This window comes from Microcaecilia unicolor, chromosome 1 (genome assembly GCF_901765095.1).
Source record: "Microcaecilia unicolor chromosome 1, aMicUni1.1, whole genome shotgun sequence".
Classification (NCBI taxonomy): domain Eukaryota; kingdom Metazoa; phylum Chordata; class Amphibia; order Gymnophiona; family Siphonopidae; genus Microcaecilia; species Microcaecilia unicolor.
The window spans coordinates 635,747,761-635,761,623 of record NC_044031.1 but is presented as its reverse complement, the minus strand read 5'-3'; the positions used below and the strand labels follow the sequence as shown (position 1 = coordinate 635,761,623).

The window sequence follows — 13,863 nt, the reverse complement described above, 5'->3', positions numbered from 1 at the left end:
CATCAGCACACCTGGACAACCAGATGAACAACTAATGAAATGAATGCCTATTACACAACCACTGGACAGGGTCTGGGAGGGCTATGTTTATTTACAACTATTATTATCATTAACAGTTTACAGCTAAGTATACAGAGACTTGGGGCTGGGAAAGGCAGCGAGGTATTTTTTGCAGTAGGTGTGAGAGAAAAAGAGCATTTGAAAAGGCAGGTAGCTTCTTTGTGTTGTGAATACTGAACTGGCTGTGGCCAGCAATTCACGACACAGGGCTACACCTCAAGGGATATTAAAAGCCACAAGGAGAAGGAAGGGTGGAGACAGCCTGTGATGGCTGTTGAAAGCATACGGAACATGTGGGTGTGTATATGTGTATAGAATCATGTGGTTGTGGGTTAGTCCCCTTGGATACAATTCATAAATAAACGTCAACAAATAAATTGCAGGGGATATTGATTTCAGACCGTGTTAATAAATTTTGTATCACCTACAACTTGTTTGATCATCTTATTTGTGTATGATTGGGAGTGTGCTGGACTTTGTGTGCATGTGTGAGAGAGAAAAATGAGTTTCCTGTGTGTTAGAGGCAGGGCTTTATTTGAGGGGGTACTGAGTACCGGCACCTTTTCCACTGTCTGCTAAACTTGACCCATGGTTCTCATATTTTAATGAAAGAGCTCAGGTTCTACATACAAATTCTGCCTTGTCATAGATTGTATGACTGGTTGCAGGGGTCCTGGCTATTGTGGGGTGAGTCCTTCAATGATCACTCCACCCCTGAAGGGTGGCCTGGCATTTGAGTACGGGCACCTTTTTTGCTAGACAAAATGCACTGGTTAGAGGTGTTGTGTGTGTGTGTGCTCAAGAGATGATTTTCAGGGGTGGGTGGGGATGAGATTTCTGTGTCACAGGTAGAGGCACAGGTAAAAGAATTGTGATGCCACTATTTGTGGTTTTTTTTTCTGTGAGATGATTTGTGACCATCTCTGCAAATAGGTGACTAAAATTTCCAGAAACAAAAAAAATAAGCTTTTATTGAATTCTGTTGGGAGCAAACAATTTGTAAAACAGCCCAAACCCCATCTTTTTATGTGAAAAATGTAAAAAGTTACAGAAGTTCAAACATAACTTTGTCAGTTTGCTCATGGACACATGACATGAAAAACCGGCCATTCTCAACATTTTGAATCTGAAACTTTAGTCACGTTATTCCAGAGATGGTCCCACTTTTCAGGAGTGGATGTGTCTAATAGATATTTTCTGGGTGTGTGAATTTGGTGTGTATGAATACTAGAATTTTGCTTGCATGAGAGGATTTGGTAGCTTACACTTTTTCAAGGCAAATTATATTTAGGAACAGAAGGTATTTTCCTGTCTCCTGAGAGCTTCCATCTAAAGACCTCTTTTATCAAGCTCTGTGGCAATGCAGACAAAGTCCATTCAAAGTGAAGTGGCTTTGATGGCATTACCTACCAAGGACCACTGTCACAGTTTGATTAGAGACCTTAAGTTTTTGCACCTGGTAGGATTTGAACTCTGCTCTCCCTGTTCTAACCATTAGGCTACTCCTTTACTGTCTGAGTTAGTGTTCCTTGCCAGTACCCTGAATGGTAGCCTTGTACTGCCCTCCCCTTTCCCTCAGGACAGGGTGTGCCTGAGTAAGGTTTGTCAGTATTTTGTGGCTCATACCTGGCCACAGCCCCATCAGCCTAAATGTCAAAAGCTTTGAAAAAGGAAAAAAAAATGCCCTACCCAGAAAGGGTGGAGGAAAAGGGGGCTTGGCTGCCTCTAGTGGGCCCCTCCCAGGAAACCTGGCATTTAAGTTGCTCAGACAGTCAGGGAGAGAGCTGTAAGTGACACAGTAGCTGTTTCTGCAGTCCACACAGGCTTGATTGTGAGTATCTGCCCGCTCCAGGCTTTCTTCTGCCATCTGCACACTCCTTGCTTCCTTCTCTGCTGGTTTGCAGCTTTATACAGTGTTTTTTTTTTTCTCCTCTCCCCCCCCCCCCCCCCTCAAGCTTTGGACTGCTAAACTGAAAGTAACTGTAAAATTAAAAATGAAAGAGCAGAGGCGAGAGACAAAGCTGAGGGATTAAGTTTCAGTTTTGGAAGATGAGAGAAAGGGGGAGACACAGGAAGAGATGAGTGAGACAGTGAGTGTCAGAGAGAGAGAGAGAGAAACTAAACAAAGCCAAAGTCCCTTTAATGCAAAGTTCTTTCACAAATTCCATCAGCTTTGAAGATGGCCAAAGATTTGGAGTTCATTTTTCCTCCGGTTGCAAAAAAAAGCCATGCATGTCAGTTCACTGCCTCTAAGGTCTGATCCCGTGAACTGTGAAACCTGGACAGCCAGTCAGTGAAGAAGAGATGTCTCACAGAATGTAAAAATCCTGTCATGTAACTTGAGACAAGAAGAAAAATGAGAGACGAAAGAAAAGCCTAAAAAAGCAAGAAAATGGAGAGGAAAAGACACATTGACGTTTATTAGAGACAAATGTAAGGGGAAGACAAATGAAAATGAGAAGCTGTGGATGGAGAACATGGAGGGAGAGCGAGGACAAAATTGAAAAAGGGGAAAAAACAAAAATAAAACTGAGGAATATAGAGATATGGAGAGCCAGAGCTGGCTCAACCATTAGGCAGTTGCCTAGGCAGCAAAAAGCAGCTGCAGTCAAAGCAAAACCATAGATTCTGAAGCCACACAAACTCAAAGAATCATCAACGCATACTTTAAGCTGCAGGAAGGGTGATTAATTTTCAAATACCCATTTATCTGGGTAAATGATTTTTGGAACTTGCCTCATTATTTGTGTATGCGATACATACACAACAACAAAGCTTATGTGTAATATTTAACTGCATGGTGTCTTGAGGGGAGGCAGATTAGGGGCCTGGAAGTTCATTGAGTGGGGAGGCATAAGACTGGCTTGTCTAAGGTGCCCAGTCCCCTTGCACCAGCCCTGTAGGGAGCTAAAGTCTAGGAGAGAGGAACTGCAGCTTCAGGCAGGAAATTGAGGTTTGGCATATTCTCTTGCTGCATTCCTATTGTTGTAGCTGGCAAAGAGTGGAAAATATTTGGTAACATCTAGTTTTCCTTCCAGCAGGAGGCTGCGTATTGTGGTCAGGAAAAGAGGAGCATGTTGTGTTCCTATGGAGGATGAGGTTCTTAACATGTATAGAAGGGGAATGGGGTTTAGAATTCTTACCCCATTCTTTTCCATATCTAGGGTGCAGAAAATACAGTACCAGGAGCCTGCACTCGGAAATCATTTAGGACTTGTTGGGATGAAACAGATTGCAGGCCGCTCATCCCTTTTTAACATCACAGCTCCTTTCAGACTCTCTTTAGCCAAGCTTTGTGGGGAAACAAAAAACACATTTCAAAGCAGCAGTACAAGGATAAAATTAATTTACATAAATCAGTTGGTAATTACAATGATTTATTGTTTATTCAGGCATTTGCGATTTAATTATTGAATGGATGTTGATGTTTTTTTTATACCTCTTCCTTAGCCACACCCACTATTTTGAAAATAACAGGGAGTCCTGCTGTACTGATTGTCATCAGAACCCCATGCGCACATCCCACTGATACATGTAAAAAATAAATACAGAAAGGAACATCATACAGAGCCAGCCATGAGTTTTGGGTGGCTAATGGTTAACATGGATTGGCACTAGGCTTCCCATTAAAATTTAAAAGTGCCTTAGCTGGTGGGGATCACCAAGCCCCATCAGCTGAAGAAATGCAGACCCCACCCCAAGTCAGTAAAGCTTAGCAGTCATCAATTTGCATCACTGGCACTGTGAGCAAACTGAGTTCCATTGTGCTAATCATGCTTACAGTGCGGGTGTCAGCATCTCAAAATGCTGCTGCTGCTGCCTGCTGAGCTTTATTGAGTGGGTTTGGGCTCCACATTTCTTCATCTGTCAGGTTTTGCAATCTCCACCAGCTATACAGATGCTGCGCTTGGCTGCTGAATGGGTGTGAAGCAAAAGTGGAGGGGCCCAGACCCACCTGTGGCTACACCCTCAGAACTGAATACAGCAGGAAAAGCTGACGAGCAGATCTCTATCAGAGACCCATGCAGACCTTGCACAGGCACATGCTCTTCTGAGCAGGGATCGTTCTTAGTTATTAATTTGTACAGCGCTGCGTAACCCTAGTAGCGCTCTAGAAATGTTAAGTAGTAGTAAAAGCAGAGCTTCAGAGTAGAGAGTTGCACAGGAAGGGGCATTGCGGGATTCCTGCGGTTATGGAAGAAGTTACTGTAGGATTCCCGCAGGAGTGTAGTCAAAATCTCTGGTGACTCCAGAATGAGGCTTGGAATGCACTGAAAGGGACAATTTGAGCACCAGAATAAGGCTTGGAACGTACAGAAAAAGGCCGTTGGAGCGCTAGACTGAGGCTTGGAACACTCATTGGTTGACTAGTGAATACCATCCAAAAAAACTATGGGAGGCTATTGGGGTCGGGAGGAAACAGAGGGCTGTGAGCAAGTAAATCCAATCCCTCAGGTACGGGTGGGGATGGAGGAGATTAGTTGTGGGGTTGGAATGGATCTTAGCGGGTACAGGTGGGTATGGATTAGATTCCATTGGGGATGTGCAGGGATGGGTGAAATTTCTGTCTGTGTGCAACTCTCTACTTCAGAGCCCCTTGCAAGTGTCAAAATGATATTTATAAAGGAGAAATACAGTACGGACGACTAGTGCATGACCTTGGCAGGAGGTTTATTTAATAGAAGATACATTTAATTAAAATCTAATGAAGTGCAAATAAGTAAGAAAAGGAAGCTCTAGGAATAGGAGCAAAAGAGGATGTATGAGATACAAAAAGCACATAAGCTGTTATTTTGAGCAATCTCGTATCATTGCTTGAATGGAGGTGACTCAGAAATTAGGAGTGTTGAAATGTTTCCTTGTGGCTTCAGATGCAGATTAAGAAAGCACTGCAGAGATGTCCTGGTGAGAGCGTGCCTTTTTATGGTGCAGATAGTGTACAAGGCAGGCCCATCAATGCAGGAGTATGATTGTGACTGAATAGATAGGATGGGAGGATGGGCTGAAGTGTAAATTTTAAGGGGCTTCGACGTTAGCGCCAGAACTTAGTACAAGAACAGTGCTGGGTAGACTTCTACGGTCTGTGCCCTGAGAATGGCAAGGACAAATCAAACTCGGGTTTACATATAAAGTTATCTTGTTGGGCAGACCGGATGGACCATATAGGTCTTTATCTGCTGTCATTTACTATGTTACTATAATGAATGTTCAACTAAGTCACACAGTTCCACATAAAGGAGGTACCTTTTCTGAACAGCTCATAGTGCAATTGCATAGCTGTGTGGAAGCCAGGTCTGCTTGTGCTTTCAGCTACTGGGGTCCATGAAGACCTGTTGAATAAACCGAGGGGGTGGGGTGGGGGGGGGGGTAAGATACCCTGTAGCGGACAGAGAGTTCCACGTTGTGGAGAATGTTTTCTGGAAGCCATCTTCCTCTGGGGAGGGTGCAAGCCGCACCTTGAGTGCTCTGTGCAGTCTGGAGATGACAGAAGGTGGAGACAGCTGAAAACAGAGCCACCAAAATGGAGTCTGGGAAGGGTACATTGTGTTGAGTTTAGCATACTCAGTTATTTAAAAAAAAAAAGTTGACTCCTATGTTTTGGGGGGGGGGGGGGAATAAGGTGGTGTGGTGGGGCATAATCGAACGTGAACGCCCATCTCCATGGGCGACTATTTCGGAAAAAGGGTACGTGAAGGGGTGGACCAGACCGTATTTTCTAAAAAAAATGGGCGTCCATCTTTCGCTTCGAAAATATGGTTTGTACGGACCAAATGTGCCGTGGATTTAGTCGTTTGTGAGCTGGGCGTTTGTTTTTTTTAGCGATAATGGAAACTAAAAACACCCAGCTCACAAATGTCCTAATCCAAGCCATTTGGTCGTGGGAGGGGCCAGCATTCGTAGTGCACTGGTCCCCCTGACATGCCAGGACACCAAATGGGCACCCTAGAGGTCAGTGCGGTGGACTTCAGAAACTGCTGCCACATGCATAGCTCCCTTACCACGGGTGCAGAGCCCCCAACCCCCCTCTCCCAAAACCCACTACCCACAAATGTACAACACTACCCTAGCTCTTAGGGCTGAAGGGGGCACCTACATGTGGGTACAGTGGGTTTTGGAGGGCTCCCATTTACCAGCACAAGTGTTACAGGTGGGAGGGGGATGGGCCTGGGTCCGCCTGCCTGAAGTGCACTGCGGTACCCACTAAAAGTGCTCCAGGGATCTGCATACACGCAGGCCTCTAGGACTTGTTGCTGCTGTATAACCTTGGCACACCAGTTGACACCTGAAGACTAATCGCTCCGAAAACGTCTTTATTGGAATAAGCACGTTTACTCACAGTTAACTGCAGAGGTTGTGCCCCACTGGCAACGAGTCTCCCTGGTACTGAGATTAGCAGTAGATCAGAGCTGGCAGAATGCTGTACAATGCCCTCTTTCAGCAACATTCAAGGTAAGAACTAGGTTCTGTAACATGGCTAACACATGAAAGGAATCTAAAACTGGCTTACTAAAATGGCCACTACCTCATGGACTACCGGAAACAAAACAGGGCACACACTGCCCCAGTAGGCAGGGGGAAAAGCACCATGGGAGTAGAGCCTACCACCTACCAACATCGTGAGCATTTAGCACAAGCTAGTGGAATCACGGAGCCCAATACCCTACAGCCACCACAATTCATTGCTGATGTGACTCTGCAGTGCACATAACAGAAAAGGTGTCACACTCACCCGAGAGCCACATCAGAACCAGGGAAAGGCTGTCACAGGATAGAACACATTCTGCTGTCATGGAGGTGGGTACGGCATTTGAGGCTGACAAAAAAGGTTTTTCAAGTGGGTTCTTTTTGGTGGGAGGGGGTTAGTGACCACTGGTGGAGTCCGGGGAGGTCATCCCCGATTCCCTCCAGTGGTCATCTGGGCAGTTGGGCCACTTTTTGTTCGTGAAAAAACAGGGTCCAAAAAAAGTGACCCAAATTCGCGCTAAAAACGCCTTTCTTTTTTCGATTATCGGCCGAGGACGCCCATCTCTCCTCGGCCGATAACCACGCCCCAGTCCCACCTTTACCACGCCTCCGACACACCCCCCGTCAACTTTGGTTGTTTCCGTGACAGATTGCAGTTGAAGACGCCCAAAATCGGCTTTTGATTATACCGATTTGGGCGCCCACGGGAGAAAGACGCCCATCTCCCGATTTGCGATGAAACTACAGTGTGGTAAATTTAAAACAAATCGGAGAAAAATTTTCTTCACCCAACGCGTAATTAAACTCTGGAATTCGTTGTCGGAGAACGTGGTGAAGGCGGTTAGCTTGGCAGAGTTTAAAAGGGGGTTAGAGGGTTTCCTAAAGGACAAGTCCATAAACCGCTACTAAATAGATTTGGGAAAAATCCACAATTCAGGGAATAACATGTATAGAATGTTTGTACGTTTGGGAAGCTTGCCAGGTGCCCTTGGCCTGGATTGGCCGCTGTCGTGGACAGGATGCTGGGCTCGATGGACCCTTGGTCTTTTCCCAGTGTGGCATTACTTATGTACTTATGGGTCGAAATATGGGCTTCTTTCTCTTTTGAAAATATGCTGGATAAGCACCTAAGAGTATAACTGAATCAAGTTGACTAGGTGGGCCCAGTTCTGTTTGTCTGCTGACATCTGCATGTGTTTGACATTGTACATCATCACTGTGAGCCAATGGGGAGCTCGTCAGCACATGCTTTAATTAAATACAACTGTACTAAAAACTTCAATTTCTGTTCTGTTTCCTGCAGTAAAAAGTAAGAAGAAGCCGCCCTTGTAATTAAAGTCTTACCCTTTTTGGAGAATTTTGTGCACTGATGTATAGGTGCTGGGGTTGTCCTGTCAGCCTCAGCTTCTCTCACTGCTGCTCTGTTTGTACCGGGTTCTGTCATCTTTTGGCTCCGCTTTCTGGCCCCTGATCCAGTTGTGCTGTGTTCTGTGCTTTGAAGCTGGGGATGGTGCAGGGTGCAGTCTGGGCAAGAATTCAGCCTCAGGTGCTGAAGCACTGAGACCCAATGGACATGTGTGTTGTAGAAACACAGTGGTGTGTGTGTGTCATGCTGTGCTTGTATGGACATGGGAAAATTAAAACTAGACTAGAAGAGATGTGATTAAAAATTTCACTGCCATCAGGAATGGTTTGGGTGGGGGGAGCAATCTTAAAAAGAGGTTTATCTCCTCTCCTTGCGTGTATGTGATTTAGCGCTGGGTTTTTCATAAGTTAGTGTCATTAGACACTTAACCACAAGATCGTTATATTTAGCACTTTTTGTAGACATGTTGTATTTATGGTTTGCTGTGTGATTCAGTGTGGGTGGAGAGAAGAGATCATGAAAACGAAGAGATATGAAAACTAAACAGACTTATGATCTGTTCAGACAGCTCAGGCTCATCTTTAATGTGTGGTTAAGACAGGTACAGACACATTTTCATTAGAGTTAGCAGCTGAGACCTCACACTGTCCCCACTAAAATGCAAGGGTAGGGGCATGATGGGCATTCCCTGGGAGGTCTGCTGCAGCCCCTTTAGGGACGTTTTTATTAAAGTCTGTCTTGTGGGGAATATTTCCACGAGGAATAATTAGCTTAGCAAATCAGTAATAAACCACTGTAAATTACAGATTTTGTAATGCACCACTGAACAGCACTGGCAGATGGCACAGGGCTCCATCAGTATCCACTTCTCTCGTACCCATTCTCCCCCCTCCTCCACTTGGTTCTCCCTGTGCCACCTTCACTTTCTCATCTTTCCTACCCTGTCTATCTGCACAGCAGGGCTCAGCTTTCATTGAGCCTCACAGTGCAGGAACACTGAGCTGGTCTTGCATCCTCCTGTGAGACATGAGACCCTGACAGCAGTACAAGAGTTCATGCACCATTGTGACTCCAGCTTGGGGTGAACTGTGCAGTACAGATGGAAGAGGATCACCTGTTTCAGCAGCAGCAGCAGCAAATATAAAAACCAGTCCTTGCATGACATGAAATTCCAGGTCCCAGGTTGATCCACCTAGGTGCCTTAGCAACCTGGTGTCCAGGATTTGTGCTTTAAGCGCCCTTTACAGTAAGTGATGCAAGCCAGGCCTTGGGCCATCTGTTGTCATCTTTGCTGTTAAAAATCAGACTTTCCCTCTGTGTGCTGGAGAAGAGAATGCTTCCAGAACCAATTTACTTCTGTTTCTCTTAATCATAGGTAAATTCTAGGGTTGCCAAAAAGGAGTATTCCAAAAGGAGTACAAAAATGTGCATTGAATTTGTGTATGCAGATATATCTATAAAGATGTAACAAATTAATCAAGTCCAGTCCCCATTTTACATAGAATTTGTTCCCCCCCCCCCCCCCCCAAGTGAATATCCCTGCCTAGAACAATAGTTGGAAAAGAGGTTTGGGTATTTTTATACTTTCCAACCCACTGGATATTAGAACAAAATTGTATATCAGATGTTGAAAATGTCTGATCATCTGTCGACATAACTCTCCAAAATTTAAAGGAATAAGACTGAATATGGCTGAGGGGAAGGGGAGGGGGGAAGGACCTGTTGATAAGATGCATCAAGTTCAAAAATGGGCCAGAATAGAGAATTAAAGCCTCCCCCAAAACAACTCAATGTATTCCTATGGGAGAAACAGCTTCTGTAGCATAGCAAAATTGATACAATAAAACTTGGCAATTAGGGAATTTCTCCTTCTCAAACATCCTCTTCTATCCCAGACACACGTGGAGGAGCATTTTCGAAAGAAACGTCCAAGTTGCAATTTGGACTTCCTTGCAAAATGGCGAAATCCAGGGACGGGGAAACCCGTATTTTCAAAACAAGATGGACGTCCATCTTACGTTTCCAAAATACTGTCAGTGACGTCCAAATCCTTAAATTTGGACGTCCCTAGATCTGATTTACGCCATTAGGCGTTTCTGACTTGGGCGATTTTCGAAACCAAAGACATCCATGTCAAAAACATCCAAATGCAAGCCATTTGGGCTTGGGAGGAGCCAGCATTTGTAGTGCACTGGACCCCCTGACATGCCAGGACACCAACTGGGCACTCTAGGGGGCACTGCAGTGGACTTCATAAAATGCTCCCAGGAACATAGCTCCCTTACCTTGTGTGTTGAGCCCCCCCACCCCTTCCCCACAAGACCCAGTACCCACAACTGTACACCACTGCCATAGCCCTTACGGGTGAAGGGGGGCACCTATATATGGGTACAGTGGATTTGTGGTGTGTTTTGGAGAGCTCGCTGTGTCCTCCACAAATGTAGCAGGTAGGAGAGGTATGGGCCTGGTCCGCCTGTCTGAAGTGCATTGCAGTTCCCACTAAAACTGCTCCTGGGACCTGCATGCGCTGTCATGGACCTGAGTATGACATCTGAGGCTGGCATAGAGGCTGGCACGACATATTTTTAAAGATTTGTTTGAGGGTGGGAGGGGTTAGTGATCACTGGGGGAGTAACGGGAGGTCATCCCCGATTCTCTTCGGTGGTCATCTGGTCATTTCGGGCACCTCTTTGTGCCTTATTCGTTAAAAAAACACATCCGGGTGAAACCGTCCAAGTGTTTGTCAGGGACGTCCTTGTTTTATTCGATTATTGGTCAAAGTCCTGCCTTCGCTACGCCTCCGACACGCCCCCTTGAAATTTGGACGCCCTTGCGACGGACTGCAGTTGAAGATGTCCAAAATCGGGTTTCGATTATACCGATTTGGACGTCTCTGGGAGAAGGACGTCCATCTTCCGATTTATGTCGAAAGATAGACGTCCTTCTCTTTCGAAAATGAGCCCTAGTGTTACAAAGTTGTTAAGTACATCTTCATTAACATGGTATTCTTAAACAAATAACTGTCTGTTTTCAGTCCAAAATGCTTAAGTCAAAATGTCACAGTGTGTCCCCACTGCAATTATATGGATCTCTTCATTAGATGCCGCTTATCGACTGAATTTTTTCGTAACAGTTCTTTAAGTGGTGCATTCGGTGCTCCGTCTTCTCTTTGTAACAAGGTCCAAACCAAAGTCTTTACAAATGCTGTTTGTGAGCAGCTTTCTATGACTTGTCTTTTCCCGCTAAGGATTCTTTATGACTGTGTCCAAGCCCTACGCATTTTGCACAAGGCGTCTTCAGGGGCTCCGACTCTAAACACAATAAGACACGGAAGCTATTACTCCACTTGATCCCATACATATGCACCTAAACTTAAAATATCTTGTAAAATGTGCTCACCTTAATGTCTGTTTGTACACTATTCTGTGGCTTCTGCCGTGATGGTCCCCTCCACGGAATGCAGGAAGTGACGTCAATTACCTTACTGCAGCTCCACACGCGCAGTTAGCATTACGCTGATGGCATACTTCAATACAATTTATAGGTTTCCCCACTCTACTTCTTTATTCAGTCCCATAGGGGTCACTGTTCTCCAATCATGTATTATTCGCTGTTCCACCTGCATCATTCTCTGCAATACATTGCCTCCCCTACTCAAGACCATCTGTTGCAATACTGCAAATCTAAGATCTTCCATTGTGTGTTGTTTACTAAGCCAGTGTTTCACTACTGGCGTATCTTTTTTCAATAGTCTGATCTTGCTGAGGTATTGGGCTATTCTATGTTTCACCTTTTTAACAGTTTGGCCAATGTAAACTAGATTGCAAGGGCACTTTATGGCATATGTTACGAAAGCTGACCCACAATCTGTATGAAACAATAACTGATGCTGTCTCAGACCCTTCTGATTAGGGATCTCTATACTCTGAATCTCCATAGCATATGCGCAATATGTGCACCCTTTACACCTATAATGTCCCCGTTGTTCCGTATCTCTTATACTGTACATCTATGTTGCTTTAATTTTTCCCCCAAATTTTGTCTGCGTTTATACGAGAACCGCGGTGGTTCCTCAAAAGCAGTATGAATGCCTAATGTTCCCCAGTGTTTACGTATAATTTGAGTGATTTGCTGAGAGTGTGCTACAAAAGGTAAGATGCAAATGAGATGTGTATCTTTAGTCTCTGTGCCCTTTTGGAACAACCACTGTCTTTGCATATTATACGCCCTCTTAAACGCTTTATGTATGATCTTGCCCGGATAACCCCGTTCCTTAAATCTTTTTCATCTGCACTGCCTGTGTTACAAAATCCTGCGTAATTTTGAAGATTGATATTCTTCAAGTTTAATGGTTTTAAAAGATGGTATTTTCAGTAAATTCAAGTTAATGACCTAAGTGTCCTGACAGGTTGATAAATTTGCAATGTTGTAGCAATGATGGGAGAAACCAGGTTATTTAACACCTTAAACACCAGTAATAACATTTTGAATATAATTCTTTGTTCTGTTGGAAGCCAATGAAGTTCTTTCAGTCAGGTATGATGTGACAATACTGTGAAAAACCTAAGACAATCCTTGTTGCAGATTTTTATTCAGTCTCACCAATAAACCATTACAGTAGTCAAAGCATGGCATTACCACACTGTGATACCCCGAGCAAGGGGTGAGGGTGGGCCTGTGGAATAACACAGCCAGACAAGCGTTTTATTTAGTTTAATCCTGAGGCCTGTTATGTCACAGGACCAGGAACAAAAGACAGAACAGAACACCTTTGTAGTTCAATAAGCATAGGGTTACCATATGGCTCCAGAAAAAGGAGGACGGATTGAGCCAGCCGGGTTTTACTTCCATTGCTTTCAATGAAAAGCAATTGCGCCAGCCGGGTTTTACTTCCATTGCTTTCAATGGAAAGCAATGGAAGTAAAACCCGGCTGGCTTAATCCGTCCTCCTTTTTCTGGAGCCATATGGATAAGCAGGCCTCAGGCTAGCAAGGCCCAAACACAGTCTCTGGCTGGTAGGGCGGCCACGCCCAAAACATAGCCTGGGAGTCTTATCTAGTTTAATCCTGAGGCCTGTTATGTCACAGGACCAGGAACAAAAAACAGAATGCCTTTGTAGTTCAATAAGCAGTCTTAAGCAGGCCTCAGGCTAGCAAGGCCCAAATACAATCTGGCTGGTAGGGCGGCCACGCCCAAAACACAGCCTGAAAGTAATTCTCGGTTCTTCTCCAACCAGACCTCAGAGTAAGACTTGTCAGTCTCAAACAAGAAGCAAAAGCAGCTTACCTCAGCCAGGTCAAAATTCTTAATCATAAGTGGTGGCATACACTGGGCTTTGATTCCTTTTCTCTGGTCCTCCTTAACATCAGTCAGGCCCTGTGTTATATACTTCCTGGTTTTGGCTCCACCCCTTCTGGCTCACTTGCTCTTGGGCGGAACTAGTGTTCCTAAGGTGGCTCAGGATGTGGCTCAGGCTGTTTATGGGACTATTCTTAAGGGTGAGGAACAGAGTTCTATAAACCCCCTCACATATCCTCCCCCTCAGCTGAACCATGCCCGGGTGAGCGTCTGCCATATCAGAGTCCACCTCCCGGGACAAAAAGTCCACATTAGCATGCTGTCGGCCCTGATGTTTCACTTGCTAGCTAAAGGGCTGTAGGCTAAAGAACAAGTGCATTACATGTGCATTGGAATCTTTATGTTGAGCCATCCACTGAAGGGGTTCGTGGTCCATGACCAACAGGAAGTGTTGCCCCAACAGATAGTACTGGAAGGTTTCCAGGGTCCACGTGATAGCTAGAGCCTCCTTCTCAAGTACTGCATAATTTTACTCTCTCGAGAACAGTTTCCAGCTAATGCAAGCCACCAGGTGGTCTTCCCCATCTATTTCCTGGACCAGAACAGCCCCCATTCCAACCTCTGAGGCATCAGTCTGCACAATGAAGGGCCAGTTGAAGTCTAGGTTGACCAGC

At 45.0% G+C, this 13,863-nt stretch overlaps 1 protein-coding gene across 1 annotated transcript in view; it reads left to right on the top strand.

The window, feature by feature from the left end:
• The first annotated feature begins 1,816 nt into the window (after window positions 1-1,816).
• The window catches only part of CAPG (capping actin protein, gelsolin like), a 77,970-nt gene continuing 65,923 nt past the window's right edge, over window positions 1,817-13,863 (top strand). Inside the window, exon 1 of the mRNA XM_030221255.1 lies at window positions 1,817-1,891. The gene's annotated coding sequence lies outside the window, so the exon portion shown is untranslated. The remainder of the gene's footprint in view (window positions 1,892-13,863) is intronic.